This window comes from Lampris incognitus, chromosome 19, assembly GCF_029633865.1.
Source record: "Lampris incognitus isolate fLamInc1 chromosome 19, fLamInc1.hap2, whole genome shotgun sequence".
Classification (NCBI taxonomy): Eukaryota; Metazoa; Chordata; class Actinopteri; order Lampriformes; family Lampridae; genus Lampris; species Lampris incognitus.
Window position 1 is genome coordinate 133388 of NC_079229.1, and position 6435 is coordinate 139822.

At 43.4% G+C, this 6435-nt stretch overlaps 1 non-coding gene across 1 annotated transcript; it reads right to left on the reverse strand.

Annotated features, from left to right (window-relative positions):
• Positions 1 to 413: 413 nt before the first annotated feature.
• LOC130130188 (small nucleolar RNA U3) lies at positions 414 to 625 on the reverse strand. The gene has a single exon (XR_008812107.1). It is a non-coding gene; the product is annotated as a small nucleolar RNA U3 (small nucleolar RNA).
• Positions 626 to 6435: the final 5810 nt, after the last annotated feature.

Below are 6435 nucleotides of genomic sequence, written 5' to 3' on the forward strand. Positions count from 1 at the left end.
ACCAACTCTTTGCGGTAGCCAAGCTAACCAGGGCAAGGGCATTTCAGATTGAAAATACTAGGTTAACTTTATGGTTAGGGTTGAATGCCAGAGCCAACACATGTCAACTGATCACCTCCGCCAATACCCAAGTGCTGGATTAGAAATACCCCAAAGATTACGGTTAGGGATAGAGTTTGATTGGTTAAGTTTAGGGGCAATTTGGGTGTTTATTCGTTACAACTGATCTCCCATTGTCTTATATCTTGATTACTTTATCCCGTTTTAAACTTAAAATGTTGTTGGTGGGGTTTGGAACAGTACAAGTGTTTTTTTTTCTTAATTGAACTTTTCTGCAATTGCAATTTAATGTTTTAAGAGTTAAGACTAAGGTTTAGATCAAATTGATGAATTTCTGCAATTTTTTCCTTTTTACCACTCAGAACATGCCCCTTCTCTTGATGCTCCCATGAAAGGAACATTGAACATCATCTAAGGCACAGAGATTGTGATTAAACCACTTCTCTGTACCAGCTTAGCGCTGAGGAAGAAGCACCCCAGCTCATCATCATGGGCGGTGGAGCTCACTTTAGAAAAACATTTCTCACGATAAAACTAAAGAACTTATCCCCGAAAGTAGGATTAGGTTTTGCTAAACGTAACGGATGGCTCTATATCTTTCGGTTACGGTTGGGGTAAGGGTTTAATCTGCTCTGGCACACAATCCTAGAGAGAATACCACAGCAAGACACCAACTCGTCGCAGTAGCTAAGCTAACCACGGCAATGGCATTTCTGATGGAAAGTACTAAGCTTCTCGGAGTGAAAGTCTTGGATAAAATTAATGGAGGGCGCTTTCTAGGTTTCGCTTAGTGTAAGGGTTTTATCAGCTCAGGCAGACAATCACACAGAGAATACCACCGCAACAGAGACGAACTCTTCGCAGTAGCCAAGCTAACCACGGCAATGGCATTTCAGATGGAAAGTACCAAGCTTCTCGGAGTGAAAGTTTTGGATAAAATTAATGGACAGCTCTTTCTACATGTTTCGCTTAGCGTTAGGGTTTTATCAGCTCAGGCACTCAATCGCACAGAGAATACCACAGCAACAGAGACGAACTCTTCGCAGTAGCCAAGCTAACCACGGCAATGGCATTTCTGATGGAAAGTACCAAGCTTCTCGGAGTTAAAGTCTTGGATAAAATTAATGGACGTTTCTTTCTATACGTTTCGCTTAGTGTGAGGGTTTTATCAGCTCAGGCAGACAATGACACAGAGAATACCACAGCAACAGAGACGAACTCTTCGCAGTAGCCAAGCTAACCGCGGCAATTGCATTTCTGATGGAAAGTACCAAGCTTCTCGGAGTGAAAGTCTTGGATAAAATTAATGGACGGCTCTATGTTTCGCTTAGTGTAAGGGTTTTATCAGCTCAGGCAGACAATCGCACAGAGAATACCTCAGCAACAGAGACGAACTCTTCGCAGTAGCCAAGCTAACCACGGCAATGGCATTTCTGATGGAAAGTACCAAGCTCCTCGGAGTGACAGTCTTGGATAAAAGTAATGGACGTTTCGCTTAGTGTAAGGGTTTTATCAGCTCAGGCAGACAATCACACAGAGAATACCACCGCAACAGAGACGAACTCTTCGCAGTAGCCAAGCTAACCACGGCAATGGCATTTCTGATGTAAAGTACCTAGCTACTCGGAGTGAAAGTTTTGGATAAAATTAATGGACAGCTCTTTCTACATGTTTCGCTTAGCGTTAGGGTTTTATCAGCTCAGGCAGTCAATCGCACAGAGAATACCACAGCAACAGACTAACTCTTCGCAGTAGCCAAGCTAACCACGGCAATGGCATTTCTGATGGAAAGTACCAAGCTTCTCGGAGTGAAAGACTTAGATAAAATTAATAGACGGCTCTTTCTAGGTTTCGCTTAGTGTAAGGGTTTTATCAGCTCAGGCAGACAATCGCACAGAGAATACCACAGCAACAGAGACGATCTCTTCGCAGTAGCCAAGCTAACCACGGCAATGGCATTTCTGATGGAAAGTACCAAGCTTCTCGGAGTGAAAGTCTTGGATATAATTAATGGACGGCTCTTTATGTTTCGCTTAGTGTAAGGGTTTTATCAGCTCAGGCAGACAATCGCACAGAGAATACCACAGCAACAGACTAACTCTTCGCAGTAGCCAAGCTAACCACGGCAATGGCATTTCTGATGGAAAGTACCAAACTTCTCACAGTAAAAGTTTTGGATAAAATTACTGGACGTTTCTTTCTATACGTTTCGCTTAGTGTAAGGGTTTTATAAGCTCAGACAGACAATCGCACAGAGAATACCACAGCAACAGAGACCAACTCTTTGTAGTAGCCAAGCTAACTATTGCAATGGCATTCCTGATGGAAAGTATCAAGTTTCTTGCAGTGAAAGTTTTGGATAAAATTAATGAACGGCTATTCTACATATTTCACTTACAGTAAGGGTTTTATATGTTCAGTCGGACAATCCCGCAGAAATACAATAGCAACAGAAACTAAGTCTTCGTGGAAGCGAAGCAAACCAAGGCAATGTCATTACTGAGGAAAAGTACCAAGCTTCTCCGAGTGAAAGTCTTGGATAAAATTAATGGACGGCTCTATGTTTCGCTTAGTGTAAGGGTTTTATCAGCTCAGGCAGACAATCGCACAGAGAATACCACAGCAACAGAGACGAACTCTTCGCAGTAGCCAAGCTAACCACGGCAATGGCATTTCTGATGGAAAGTACCAAGCTTCTCGGAGTGAAAGACTTAGATAAAATTAATAGACGGCTCTTTCTAGGTTTTGCTTAGTGTAAGGGTTTTATCAGCTCAGGCAGACAATCGCACAGAGAATACCACAGCAACAGAGACGAACTCTTCGCAGTAGCCAAGCTAACCATGGCAATGGCATTTCTGATGGAAAGTACCAAGCTTCTCGGAGTTAAAGTCTTGGATAAAATTAATGGACGGCTCTTTATGTTTCACTTAGTGTAAGGGTTTTATCAGCTCAGGCAGACAATCGCACAGAGAATACCACAGCAACAGAGACGAACTCTTCGCAGTAGCCAAGCTAACCAAGGCAATGTCATTACTGAGGAAAAGTACCAAGCTTCTCCGAGTGAAAGTCTTGGATAAAATTAATGGACGGCTCTATGTTTCGCTTAGTGTAAGGGTTTTATCAGCTCAGGCAGACAATCGCACAGAGAATACCACAGCAACAGAGACGAACTCTTCGCAGTAGCCAAGCTAACCACGGCAATGGCATTTCTGATGGAAAGTACCAAGCTTCTCGGAGTGAAAGACTTAGATAAAATTAATAGACGGCTCTTTCTAGGTTTTGCTTAGTGTAAGGGTTTTATCAGCTCAGGCAGACAATCGCACAGAGAATACCTCAGCAACAGAGACGAACTCTTCGCAGTAGCCAAGCTAACCACGGCAATGGCATTTCTGATGGAAAGTACCAAGCTTCTCGGAGTTAAAGTCTTGGATAAAATTAATGGACGGCTCTTTATGTTTCACTTAGTGTAAGGGTTTTATCAGCTCAGGCAGACAATCGCACAGAGAATACCACAGCAACAGAGACGAACTCTTCGCAGTAGCCAAGCTAACCAAGGCAATGTCATTACTGAGGAAAAGTACCAAGCTTCTCCGAGTGAAAGTCTTGGATAAAATTAATGGACGGCTCCATGTTTCGCTTAGTGTAAGGGTTTCATCATCTCAGGCAGACAATCGCACAGAGAATACCACAGCAACAGAGACGAACTCTTCGCAGTAGCAGAGCTAACCACGGCAATGGCATTTGTGATGGAAAGTACCAAGCTTCTCGGAGTGAAAGTCTTGGATAAAATTAATGGACGTTTCTTTCTATATGTTTCGCTTAGTGTAAGGGTTTTATCAGCTCAGGCAGACAATCGCACAGAGAATACCACAGCAACAGAGACGAACTCTTCGCAGTAGCCAAGCTAACCACGGCAATGGCATTTCTGATGGAAAGTACCAAGCTTCTCGGAGTGAAAGTCTTGGATAAAATTAATGGACGTTTCTTTCTATACGTTTCGCTTAGTGTAAGGGTTTTATCAGCTCAGGCAGACAATCACATAGAGAATACCACCGCAACAGAGACGAACTCTTCGCAGTAGCCAAGCTAACCACGGCAATGGCATTTCTGATGGAAAGTACCAAGCTTCTCGGAGTGAAAGTCTTGGATATAATTAATGGACGGCTCTTTATGTTTCGCTTCGTGTAAGGGTTTTATCAGCTCAGGCAGAGAATCGCACAGAGAATACCACAGCAACAGACCAACTCTTCGCAGTAGCCAAGCTAACCACGGCAATGGCATTTCTGATGGAAAGTACCAAGCTTCTCGGAGTGAAAGTCTTGGATAAAATTAATGGACGGCTCTTTATGTTTCGCTTAGTGTAAGGGTTTTATCAGCTCAGGCAGATAATCGCACAGAGAATACCACAGCAACAGAGACGAACTCTTCGCAGTAGCCAAGCTAACCACGGCAATGGCATTTCTGATGGAAAGTACCTAGCTACTCGGAGTGAAAGTTTTGGATAAAATTAATGGACAGCTCTTTCTACATGTTTCGCTTAGCGTTAGGGTTTTATCAGCTCAGGCAGTCAATCGCACAGAGAATACCACAGCAACAGAGACGAACTCTTCGCAGTAGCCAAGCTAACCACGGCAATGGCATTTCTGATGGAAAGTACCAAGCTTCTCGGAGTGAAAGACTTAGATAAAATTAATAGACGGCTCTTTCTAGGTTTTGCTTAGTGTAAGGGTTTTATCAGCTCAGGCAGACAATCGCACAGAGAATACCACAGCAACAGAGACGAACTCTTCGCAGTAGCCAAGCTAACCATGGCAATGGCATTTCTGATGGAAAGTACCAAGCTTCTCGGAGTTAAAGTCTTGGATAAAATTAATGGACGGCTCTTTATGTTTCACTTAGTGTAAGGGTTTTATCAGCTCAGGCAGACAATCGCACAGAGAATACCACAGCAACAGAGACGAACTCTTCGCAGTAGCCAAGCTAACCAAGGCAATGTCATTACTGAGGAAAAGTACCAAGCTTCTCCGAGTGAAAGTCTTGGATAAAATTAATGGACGGCTCTATGTTTCGCTTAGTGTAAGGGTTTTATCAGCTCAGGCAGACAATCGCACAGAGAATACCACAGCAACAGAGACGAACTCTTCGCAGTAGCCAAGCTAACCACGGCAATGGCATTTCTGATGGAAAGTACCAAGCTTCTCGGAGTGAAAGACTTAGATAAAATTAATAGACGGCTCTTTCTAGGTTTTGCTTAGTGTAAGGGTTTTATCAGCTCAGGCAGACAATCGCACAGAGAATACCTCAGCAACAGAGACGAACTCTTCGCAGTAGCCAAGCTAACCACGGCAATGGCATTTCTGATGGAAAGTACCAAGCTTCTCGGAGTTAAAGTCTTGGATAAAATTAATGGACGGCTCTTTATGTTTCACTTAGTGTAAGGGTTTTATCAGCTCAGGCAGACAATCGCACAGAGAATACCACAGCAACAGAGACGAACTCTTCGCAGTAGCCAAGCTAACCAAGGCAATGTCATTACTGAGGAAAAGTACCAAGCTTCTCCGAGTGAAAGTCTTGGATAAAATTAATGGACGGCTCCATGTTTCGCTTAGTGTAAGGGTTTCATCATCTCAGGCAGACAATCGCACAGAGAATACCACAGCAACAGAGACGAACTCTTCGCAGTAGCAGAGCTAACCACGGCAATGGCATTTGTGATGGAAAGTACCAAGCTTCTCGGAGTGAAAGTCTTGGATAAAATTAATGGACGTTTCTTTCTATATGTTTCGCTTAGTGTAAGGGTTTTATCAGCTCAGGCAGACAATCGCACAGAGAATACCACAGCAACAGAGACGAACTCTTCGCAGTAGCCAAGCTAACCACGGCAATGGCATTTCTGATGGAAAGTACCAAGCTTCTCGGAGTGAAAGTCTTGGATAAAATTAATGGACGTTTCTTTCTATACGTTTCGCTTAGTGTAAGGGTTTTATCAGCTCAGGCAGACAATCACATAGAGAATACCACCGCAACAGAGACGAACTCTTCGCAGTAGCCAAGCTAACCACGGCAATGGCATTTCTGATGGAAAGTACCAAGCTTCTCGGAGTGAAAGTCTTGGATATAATTAATGGACGGCTCTTTATGTTTCGCTTCGTGTAAGGGTTTTATCAGCTCAGGCAGAGAATCGCACAGAGAATACCACAGCAACAGACCAACTCTTCGCAGTAGCCAAGCTAACCACGGCAATGGCATTTCTGATGGAAAGTACCAAGCTTCTCGGAGTGAAAGTCTTGGATAAAATTAATGGACGGCTCTTTATGTTTCGCTTAGTGTAAGGGTTTTATCAGCTCAGGCAGATAATCGCACAGAGAATACCAC